This window comes from Vicugna pacos, chromosome 1, assembly GCF_048564905.1.
Source record: "Vicugna pacos chromosome 1, VicPac4, whole genome shotgun sequence".
NCBI classification, from domain to species: Eukaryota; Metazoa; Chordata; class Mammalia; order Artiodactyla; family Camelidae; genus Vicugna; species Vicugna pacos.
In genome coordinates, this window is record NC_132987.1 from 81,167,657 (window position 1) to 81,179,857 (window position 12,201).

The following is a 12,201-nucleotide window of genomic DNA, read 5'->3' on the forward strand; positions in this document are numbered from 1 at the left end:
GGCCCCACTGTGTGGAACAAGCAACAACAGTCCGCCTCCAGTGGGAGGGAAAAAATCATAGAGAAAGCGCCACTGCATGGTACACGTAGGTAGTAGCTGGTGAAACTGAGTGGAGCAGGAACACTGAGAAGTCTCAAGCACTGCCAGCCCATTCCGGGCGGTCCAGCAGCACCTGCCCTCTTCAGTGGCCTGACGGAGGAAGGGGTGCACCCAGGTATAACTGTGGCTGACTTCATTTCCTGCTCCTCTCCACACAGTATCGGCTACCAAATTAAAAATTACAAGATATTCAAAAAAGAAAATAAACATATTTACAAGGAAAATTAATCAATAAAATTAGATTCAAAGGTTATGCAGATGCTAGCTATAGCACTTTAAAATATTTATGGTTAATATGACAAAGGATCCAGTGGAAAAGGTGGACAACATGCATGAGAAGATGATGAATTTCAGCAAAGCAGTAGAAACTATTCAAAAAGTCAAAAGGAGATGCTACCTGTAGAAGTAAAATACCAGAGATAAAGAATTCCTGTGATGGATTCAAAAGCAGACTGGGTATAGCTGAGAAAAACAAAGTGAATCTGAATATATGTTGACAGAAATTATTTAAGCTGAAATATAACAAAGAAAATAATAATAATTAAGATAAAACCAGAGTATCCAAGAACTGTGGAATAAGAAATAATAGCCTATCATCTGTGTTTTTGGATTAAAAAAAAAAGAATGGATTGCAAGAAAAATCTGATGAGGTCATGACCAAGAATTTTCCAGAGTTAATGGAAAATAAACTAGAGATCCAAGAAATCCAGATAATCCTAAATAGCATAAATAAAAAGTTTTAAAGTGACTGATACATAATAGCCAAAATGCTGAGTAACAAAGATGAAGAAAACATCTGGAAAGCAAACAAATTAAAAAGAAACTTAGGGAAAGTGAAACAATAACAACTACCAAATGTAAGATTTCTCATCAGGAGCTGCAAGCTGTAAGACAAGGGATGACACTTTTAAAGTCCTGGTTAAAAATAAACAATTCAAAGTTCTATATCCTCTGAAAATACACAGCTAAAGTATCTAAACCTGTTTTATTAATTTGTTTGTTTTCTTTGTCATTGATTTTTCTCCTTTTACAATTTCTATTTTTTATTTACTTTAAATTATATTTGTCCCTTCGTTAGTTTTCAGGGTTTCTTTTTTTTTCTTTCTTTTTTTCAAGAAACACACCAAAGAGCTAATTTCTTCTTCTCTAATGTAAGTATTTCTTCTCTAATATATTTAGTGCTATAAATTATCCTCTAATTACCAGTTTAATGACAACTTAAATTTTTAATATAATTTGTTTTCATTTTTATGTAGTCAGAAACACTTTCTGACCTCCTATTTGACTACCTCTTTGACCTGAATGTTTTATTTAGACATGTTATTTCATATTCATGTATTTGAGGATATTCTAGACATCTCTTATTTTCGGTTGACTTCTATTTTAGTACCACATGTCAGAGAACACACTTGACATGACTTGAATCCTTTTAAATTTACTGAGAATTTATTATTATAGATGTATTTAGTCTCCAAATACTTAGAGATCTTCCTATTATCCTATTACTGGTTTCTATTGTGGTTAAACACCTATTTTAGTATGATTGCAATTCTTTTAAAATTGCTGGGGTTCATTTTATGGCCAGAATATAATCTATCTTTATATGTATTTTATAAAAGCTTAAAAATAATGTGTATCTTGCTGCCATTGGTTGGAGTGTTCCATAAATATAGATTAGATCCTGTTTGTTTATGGTGTATTTAATTCTGTATCTTTCCTTTTTTCTGTCTAGTTGTTTTATCATTTGTAATAAGCTGTTGAAATCTCTAATTAAAATGGGTATTTGTTTTTCTCTATCAATTCTATCACCTTTTATTTAACATATTTTGAAGCTCTGTTCTTTGATGTATGAACACTTAGAATTGCCCTGTCTTCTTGTTGATTGACACATCATTTTTCTGTAGCTCTTTGTCTTTAGAAATTGTGTTGCTCTACTTAACCTGATAATAATAAAGCGACCCCTGCTTTCCTTTGTTTAATGTTTGCATAATACATTATTTTCCATCCTTTCACTTTCAATTTATCTATATCATTATATTTTGAGTTTCTTTTAGATGCCATATAGTTGGATCATGCTTTTATTTTATCCATTCTGCCAGTATCTGCTTTAATTAGTGTATTTAAACCATTTACACTGAATATAATATTGATATATATGGCTCTGCCATTTTATTTTTCATTTTCTGCTTGTTCTGTTTTCCATTTCTCTGGTTTTCTTTTTCCTGCTTTTCTTTGGGTTAATATTGAGGGGAATTTTACAAGATCTGAACTAATAAACAAATCTTATATATTCACTCGTGGAGGTACCAACTCTGGTTCTCATCATTGCTTTGTGTACATATATATTTCCATCTGATATCACTTTCTTTCTATCTGAAGGACACTCTTCAAAAGTGCTTTGTAGTATGAGTCTGAAGGTGATACATTCTTTCATCTTTTGCACATTGAAAAATCTTTATTTTTTACTTTTTTATTGAAAGAAAATTTTGTTGGGTAAATAATTGTTTTGACAGGCTTTTGTTTCTTGAGAACTTTAAAGGCGGTATTTCAGTCTCTCTTTGCATGTCATCATCCTTGCTTTTATTTCTCTGTTCATAATATGTCTTCTCCAATTGCCTATAAAGTTCCTTCATCTTTTGTTTCAAGCAATTTGACTATATGTCCTGTGTAGCTGTCTTGATGTTTCTTTTCTTGGAGGAACACAGGTTCTTCTATCTGTAAGTTTCATCAAATTTGGAAAAAATTCAGTCATTTCTTTAAATATTTTTTCTGTCCCTTGCCTTTCTTACCTTTAGGGACTCTAATTACTGTAGATTATGTCACTTAAAGTTTTCCCACTGTTAACTGATATTTTGCTCATTCTTATCAGATTCTTACTCTGTTTTCCTTTTGGTCAAATTTCTGTTCTTATGAATTAAAATTCACTAATTCTTCTGCAATTTCTAATCCACCATTAATCTCATCTAGTATATTTTTCTGTATCAAGTATTTCAGTTTTCATCTCTAGAAGTTTGACTTTTAAGTATCTTTCAAAAATCTCCTTAACTTTTGGAACATACAGAATACAGTTATAATACTTCCTTTCATTTCTCTCTTCCCCAGAGCTAACATTTTTGCCCTCATGAGTCTGTTTTAATTGACTGCTTTTGCACATGTGTAGTAACTTCTTATAGGATACCATATATTGTGAATTTACTTTTTAGGGTGGTGGCTATTTTATATTTCTCTAAATATTTTGATCTTAATCCTGGGGTGAAGTTGGGTTTCTTGGAAATAGTTTGGTCCTTTCATTCCTGCTTTAAATTCTGTTAAGTGGGACTCAGATGAGTGCTAATTATTCCCCTCTACTGAGGCACTACTGTTCTGTGTGCCCTACTCAGTTTTCCCTGAATGTGAAGCTTTCCAGTATTCCTGGCGGGAATAGCACGATTCCCATCACTGTAAAGCATCAAGGAATGTTACTTTTAAAGTCTCCATGTATTTCTTTCCCCAGCCTCAGGCAGTTTCTTCACACAGGTGTGTAAAACCCGGGGTTGAATACGTGAAGAGGACCTCCTGCAGACCTCTGCCATTCTCTCTGTGCAGCTCCTTCCTCTGTTCTACTCTGTTTTTCAAACTTGAGCCACCTTGGCCTGCTTGGACTCTTTGCTCCATCTCCTTGGGGAATTTTCAGGCTCTTCCTGAATATTCCCTCTCTGGACTGTGGCCTGAAAATACTCTCAGTGGAGTAAAGCTCAGACAATTCTGGTGCTCACCTCACTTTCACGTTAGTTAAGGATCACTGTCCTTCAGTGACTGCTGTCTTGAAAACAACTGGTTTACATACTTCATTTGATTTTTGGCTGTTTCAGGTAGAAGGGTGAATCCCATCTCTATTACTCCAAATTTTGGGGGGAGCAGAAGTTAATGTTAAGTTAGCAAAGTGGAAGGAGTCCATGCTTGTTTATTATAATTTCCCTGTATTTTTCTGTTATTTTTGTGTCATATGCTATTTTATTTCATCAAAATAATAAATCAGCTTTGATTAGGAGATAGAGCTTGGATGCTCATGTATGCATTACAACAGTTGGTAGGACTAAAAAAACAAGAATCATCAAAACAACATCATGTTGTCATTGCTTAGTAACTGATGGGACCATGACAGCATTTCAGACACTAGAAAACATGAATATTCATTCTGATTACTTTGAATCACATTGTGACATCAGAGAGAAGCTTCAAGGGTATGCTCTTTTCAGTCTTTTGACTTCAGGGCAGACAGTCATGTCAAAACATCACCATATTATGATAGGAAGCTCACCTGCTTCTTTCTCCCTTTGAAATTATTATCAAGTATTGGAACAGGCTGCCGTCATTACATTCAAGATTTGAATATTGAACTTGTGAACAGAGTATTAGCAACAAGCTAAAGAAATCAATAAGCAGTCAGCAAGTTCAGAAGTTGTTATATTGGACTACTTTAAGGTCAACTACTGCTTCATTAAGAGAATTTTTTATTAGGGTATCAAAAAATGTTCAAAGAATTCTCTTTGTTAAGTGGATAGGCAGTTCAGCTTCATGAAGAACTATGAGAAAATACAATTTCCCTCTCTGTGCCTCTCTGTCTTTCTCTCTTTCTGAATTGCCTAGTTTAGTTTTAGTAGCATTTCTTTTGAGGGAATAATCAATATATAAGTGTTACCTACATCATTGATAAAAATAATTAGTAAGATTTTCTTCAGAAACCAAACCAGGTATCTAATTAAACTTGTAGGATTTTTACTCTTAATGACGACAATGACATATACCTTTCTGTATTAGGTGGAAAAATGGTTCACCAAGTAGATCTATACTAATCTCTATAACCAGAGATTATCTTGCCCTATGTGGCCAAAGTGACTTGGCTGATGTGATTAAGTTAATGACCTTCAGATGGGGAAATTATCATGGATTAACTATTGAAGCCCAATGTAATCACAAGAGTCCATATAAGGGAAGAGTTGGAAGGAGGAGAGCCAGAGTCAGAGGAGATGTGACAATGACAGCAGAAGTTGGAGTAATGCAAGTACCAGAAGTCACAAGACAAAAAAGGTAGACAGCCCTTAGAAGCTGGGAAAGGCAAGAAATCAATTTCCCCTTAGCACCTCCAGGGGAAAGGCACCATGGTTTAGCCCAGTGATTTTAGATTTTTGACCTCCAGAACAGCAAGAATATAAAGGTCGATTGTTTTATGCCCCTACATTGGGGTAGCTTGTTACAACAGCAACAGGAAACTCATACAGTCTCTAATGAAGCAGCACTTTTTACTCTGTTTTACTGTGCATTTGCGTAAAATAGTCTTTCACTAATGTGCTATAAGCTCTCTGAGGTCAGGTATGCTGCTTAACGTAATGCTTTCTATCATGTGTGTTCTAAATAAAGTGATCTCACCACCAATAATATCCAGGCAATGGAAGACCCCCAATAAATACCAGTCCTAATGATTAACAAAGGAAAAATTCTGTGATGACTGAGGAGTGTAACAAATCAAGTGAGAATACATTCTGTACTAGGTATTAACTTTCCAGAATTTTTCATATTTACCTTTCTAGAATTTTGGCTTTGGATTGGGCCTATTGTCTTAAGCAAAAAACAAACAAACAAAAAACATTGAAAGTGTTACATATCTATGCCAGGATAACATTTTTTAGGTGACTTTAATGGTAAGGTATGACCATTAGGGGTTTTTCTCCCTATCTTTGCAGTATTAAAAGTCAGAAATGACTTTGCCTGATCGAACTACACGATGTAGACACTCTCCTACAGTATTCAGGAAACCTAGTGAAAGGATGGTGAGAAATCTTCATATAGATCTTTGGGGGAGAGGCAAAAACAAACAAGTCACATTGGGAATGAGATGGAATAGTGAGATCCCTGTGATTATACCATGTAAAATACCCAATTAAAAATGGAAAATTTATTGCTGGGAGAATTCTGCCTGGGTCTCTCATGTTTCCACATGTTTTATAAACTAAATCAATAAGAGCTTTTGTTCCACACTGACTTTTCAGTGTTTGTAAATAGACTTGGAAAATAGATAGTGTCTCCCTCCAGAGAAAAGGTAGGTTTATTTGATGTTCAGAATATCCTCCCTTCAGGGCGATGTTTGGGGAGGTTTTTGTGCAGCACCTTATAAAAGGTTGGGGTTTTCTAAATGTGCAACATGTACCTGTGTGTTCCATTATGCCTGTGAGACCTGGGGATGACAAGGAGAACTGGTATGAACATGAGCCCATGCTGCTTGCTATGGAATGAGGAGTAAAGTCTTTTGTCTCCGACCCAGGAGATCTTGTCTTCTTTCAGCATCCGTGAAACTCTGTCAGGCTAATTTGTAAGCCTGCTAATAGAGAAAAACTCAGATCCTACACATTCAACTGAGTTTATAACATTCAACGGAGTGCTTTTTTCATTGGTAAATTAAGGATTCTCATAGTCATTGATTTCATTCAGATTTATAATTTCACGCTTATGTACTATGATACAAATTGAACAAACATGCAGACTGACTCAGTAATTCTCAAAATGTGTTCCCTAGACCATTCTCATGAGAATCTCCAGATGTACCTGTTAAGTGTGTATGTGTGTGTGTATACACATACAATAAGTGTAATGTGTGACCAAGTGTAACAGAATCTTTAAGAGTTGGGTATAGGAATCTAAAGTTTAAAAAATATCCTCAGAAATTCTAGAGCCCTCTAATGTTCATTAGCCACTAAACTATGGAATATAAATGAATGAGAAGTAATGTGTAATAACATATTTCCCTTTCTAGTCATTATGTTATTTGGGTTTTAAAAATTAAATGTTGTGGTGCATTGGGAAGCATTTCTTGGACATATAGATTTCTTTAGGAAAAAAAAATAGATTAGTGAGAAGAAATTACCAGCTCTCCAGCTCTGTCACAACAAGCACTAGGCTTCACACTTAAGAGAATTCTTTCAAGTTCTAAGCAGTCTATGATGATGCTGTCATCACTTTATATTCTTAGGTTTTCAAGTTCAGATCTTAAAAGGTTGATTTTAGTGTTTAAGATTTTTTTTAAACCATTGTTTATTCCACCTGTAGTGGGCACAGGTTTCTACCAATTAGTGCTGATAACTTGTCTATTTGATTTAGAGATTCAGAAAATAACATTTCAGCAGCAGTGACACGTAAGTGAGGGACATCAGTATTCTCCGTAACTCAGTGACTCAAGTGCCCTTTTCATTTGCTAACAAAATTGAAACTGTAAAGTTACTGCAGTAGAGTGGAGACAATGTGGCTATGGATTAAGTTCTGGCTCTTTCTCTTCTTGGTTCTGGGATCTTAAACAAGTAACAAAATATTTGAGTCCAGAATTATATAAAATAATTCTAATTAAAATATATGACATACACAGCCTACCTGTTACATAGTCTTTAATAAGCATCAGATTCTCATTTTAATGGACTACATAGTAAAGTTCATATATATATTAAATATGACGACATTAAAAAAGTACTAAATTACAAAATCCACATCTTGGACAAGATTTTAAAGAAACATATACCTCAATGCATTTATACAATTAGATGCCTTCATTGTGAATGTGAATTCATATCACTATACAGTGAATGAAACACAAATCTTCACGTGTCTATAGACACATACTCAAAGACTATTTTTAGATCTAATTTCTCCACAAGGCTAATTTTGAGATAAAAATTCTCTGGGAATTTTTAGATGGATATAAAACTTCAGTCAGTTTGGTAATACTCTTCTACCTCCATAGCTTCTCAAAATCATTTCCTTTAACTTATAAAATGGGAGTTTTTATACTGCCTTGAGTTTTCTTACTCTGAATTAAACAAATAGTGCTTAGATCTTTTTTTTAACTACTGTTTGCAATGCTCACTGTTTCTATAAATCTCAAGCTCAGAAAGTCTTAAAGGAGACAATACTCCTAAGTAATCTAAGACTTTTGAAGAGCTTAAAGGAATAGATAAGGTGTGATAGTTTATTGATGGATTTATAATCTTTTCTATCTCTGTGAACATCTTAATGTAGTAAAATATTTGTGTGCTTATGCAACTAAATTATCTAACAAGTTCACTAAAAATAACTATTTTAAAAAACTAAAGTACTCTGTTACAAATCCACAATCAATCCATAAGTTAGAGAATATGGTAACGATACAACTTCACTTTCCCATGTAAAATTCTGTCTCAGATAACCAGGAAATGTACATTATACATTCTGTGCTCCATACATACAAGGATATAGCTACTATGTCAATTAGGATCAGGTCTGGCTATATACAAAAAACGAGAAAAGAAAAAGAAAAAGAAAAAGAAAAAGAAAAAGAAAAAGAAACAGAAAAAGAAAAAGAAAAAGAAAAAGAAAAAGAAAAAGAAAAAGAAGAAGGAAAAGGAAACTCTGGTAAAGGGTTTACACAAGATTCCAGTTTACTTAAATCTCTCACTTTAAAAGAGATCCAGAGGTCTGTGTCTGAAAATTTCACATGAGAAAGAAAAGTAGTTATCAATTCCAGAAGACCAGGATTTTTGTCTGAGGTTAGAACAAGTTACTTCTCAGTTTTCCTGCCTCATAAAATGAGTTGGAATAGATTATCAAGGAGATAAGTTTAAATCAAGAATCACAGTAGCTTTATAATTTATTATCCTAGATAATAGTTTGATAGCCTCTTATACTCAATTTCCCACTCCTCTTCCCCACCTCTCTCTAATGATATATATTTTATTTCTAGTAAATATCATGAAAAAAACAGAGATAGTCCTTTTCTGATATTCAGTTCAAATATTATAGAGCAAATAAAGAATATGCCAGGCTATGTGCTAGGTGACAATATATTCTAAAGAAACTTCAGAAAGCAAAACGATATGGAATAATACAATGGAATTTGTAATGTATGTTTTACTTTATGGAATAAAAATCAATGAAAAATGTGTTCATTTGCTGGTAACAGAGTCCTAAATTCACAGCTGACTAAAACATTGGTGTTCATTATTCTCCCATGGGAAATGAAAAAAGGGTATCTTAGATCAGGGGTGATCCAGTGGTTCTATAAGGTCAACAGCATCCCAGAATCCTTCTACCTCTCTGCCTTCCCACCTACAGCATGTGTGTCTTTCTTCACAGTTACCTCCTGTTTGTATGAGATGAAGCTCCAGCCCATCATGTTCTCATTGCAAGTAGAGGAAGATGGAACAGGCACAGACAAAAGGAATTTGCTGGTTGAATGAAGCTTTGCTGGAAGCCCCACTGCGTAACTTTTGATCATCTAACTTGAGCCAAAGCATTAGTCACGTGCTTACCCTTATCTCAAAGAGAGGCTTAGAAATGTACTTTTTCAGTTAGTTACATCACTCCACATGAAAGCAGTGTCTCATCTTTAAGTGTGAAGACTAGACGCTGAGATTATGACAGAGAGTTTCGTCACAGTGTCAACTCACAAAAACTTCCAAGAAATACATGGTGTTCACAGCATCCCAGAATTTACCAGGCTGAAGTGTCTCTACAACCGTAATAAAGCTGTCTGGAAATGGTCAGATTCTTGGCCATCAATGGGGATTTAAGTCCACCTCAACATTTGCAACTTTAGGTAGAGAGTGGTGAAATACCACTAAAAAGAAAACATCTATTAAGAAACTGGAAGATCATCCTCCTAGAGAATTTCTCTCTTAACCTTTCTAGAGAAATAAACACTGAAACCAATTATCTCCTTTTGAGTAAGAATAGAGAAGAACATTGTTTTTATAGGAAAGAAAATTGCCTAAGACCTTGGAATACATTTCCCATTTTCTTAAAACATGTCAGGTTCAACTCAACTTTTCTGTGCAGTCCCAATTCTTAATATCAAACCACAATCTTCTTTAGAGATTAGTCTACCTGTAACTATTAATGATAATCAGAATTTCTTCTCAAAAACAATTTTCAGTAAAGTTGTGATTAATTTTCTTTACTAGAATCAGACTCTAATAAATAATGTGATATTCAATGTCTCCATGGAAACAGCTTTCCAAAATGAGACCCAATTGTGATCCTAGCCCTAACAGGGCTGTTGAACTTTTTAAAATGGCTTTCCTAATTCTAACAGTATTCACAGAATAAGGAAACTGTTAAATACACGTTGGTATTTACAATGTTTCTGTGTTTAAATGTCCAGAAAAATACAAAAATTCACATGTGGATTATTTCAAAAGAAAATTTCAAACCAATATACACTTGTTCCTATGTCTAACTACTGATGACATAACAGTTTTTTTTAATCAAAGTATAATTTGATTTATAATATTGTGTTAGTTTCAGCTGTACAGCCCAGTGACTCAGGTTGTTTTTGCAGATTATAATAATAGGTTTTTAAAAGCTTTAAAACTCACAAATTCAATATGATATCACTAATGCTTCTTGTTAAGATAAAAATTCGCATTTAAACATCACTTACCTTCTTTTCACAGTAATCAGAGAGAAATAGAACATACAATGTATTTTAACCTGTGCCATAGAGATAAGGTAAATACAATTTGGAAATTTAGGCAATTACATTACTGTAATCTCTTCATTTATTTATGAATTAACTAGTTCTTCAAAGGACATACATTTTATTCAATATCTAGTATGTACTGGGTTGCCTAGTCATTGTTCAATGTACTAAGTTAAGGAAAACATTTATAGTCAGCAGCAGAATTTTCTGTTTACTTATCATTCTTCACAAGAAACTTACTAACTCCATTACTTCCTCTCCCTCTAGCTGCAAATTCAGAGAATAGTATGAGATGACACAGGGCTGAATCGATTATAATCTAGTGTCAACATTCATGGTACAACCAATTTAGTGCTTTGGAAGGTTAAGATAGGGAGGTCAATATGAACAAGTTATTTGGAAGTTGATAAAAAAAATTGAAGTTGATAAAGGAATTGAATTTGATAGATTTTAAATGGCTTTAGAGGATGGCAAAGGGTTAGGATGGGCAGAGAGAAGGGAGCTGTCTTTAATTAGAAGACCAATAGATGAGCAATGTGACTAGCCCTCATTTATCAGGGAAAAAAAGTGGTTGAAAGTAAAATTTAAGAATGCTCTTATAGGAGTAGTGTAAATATAAAACCTGGACTAAGGAACAGGTATAAAGCAAGGGATTTCTTTGTAGTAAGATCCTTTTAAATAAGCCATTCAATCCATATTCCATACTTCATTTTAGTATGGAAAAGAAGAAGGTTGGTTCAGGTTTGGCTGAACTACAAACATAAAGGGGATGGTAATTATCAAACTCAGAAAGCTCATGTCAGTTTAAGTTTAGAGAGTCATGTAAACACTTAAAACAGAAGGCAGAATCTTTAGTAGTGAGTCAGGTGAATATAGACCTATATCCAAAAGTGGATACAAGAGGAAAACAGCAGCCATCGTGGCTGGGATCCTCGGTGCTCCTGTTATTAGATAAGGGTTTCATTATATAGGTATCTTGACTGAAGTTAACTGTACTGAGGTCTGGGAAGTAAACTTGAAAATTCTCGTCCTTCTAGAATCCAAGATATTCCTAACATAGCCCACCAACTTCACAAAGCTAAAAAGGTAAGTGTTTCTGCATGACTAAGAGCTAATGAAAATACGTCTGCAATGCGATTTTAATGTAAGTTTAGAATTACCATGTCCTGTATATTGAACAATTAAAATGGTAGTAGGTACAGCATATTGTTTGTTAATATATTTGTATGTCAGCCTTCAAAAAAGCTTAGATATGTTGTATGAGAATTCTATACAAATAATTTACCATCTCTGATATTCAAATTAATTTGTGGTACGTTGAATAATACACAGGGGCTCAGTGGAGGACATTAAATTGATATCATGCACAGTTGGACAGAAGACAGAGATATTTCTGTTAGACAAGCCAGAATATCTGTAAAAGACATGTCTTTCACAGGCCAGCTTAAATACACATGGCCTGTTCCTGCCTACATGCATTACAACTTTAACAATTACTTAATAAAGATAAAAATAATTTTCTGTATGTGTCTCTGTCTGTTTAAAATGGAAACTGTAGAAAAAAGATACCTTTACAGATCATTCTGTGTAATACAATTCTCCCAATTTTAAAGTAAAAGCCT

General features: G+C 34.0%; 1 long non-coding RNA gene across 1 annotated transcript; it reads left to right on the forward strand.

The window, feature by feature from the left end:
- Positions 1-4,393: 4,393 nt before the first annotated feature.
- LOC140698576 (uncharacterized) lies at positions 4,394-9,399 on the forward strand. Its single transcript, XR_012076389.1, has 3 exons — positions 4,394-4,563; positions 4,900-5,169; positions 9,235-9,399. It is a non-coding gene; the product is annotated as an uncharacterized lncRNA (long non-coding RNA).
- The last annotated feature ends 2,802 nt before the right edge of the window (positions 9,400-12,201 follow it).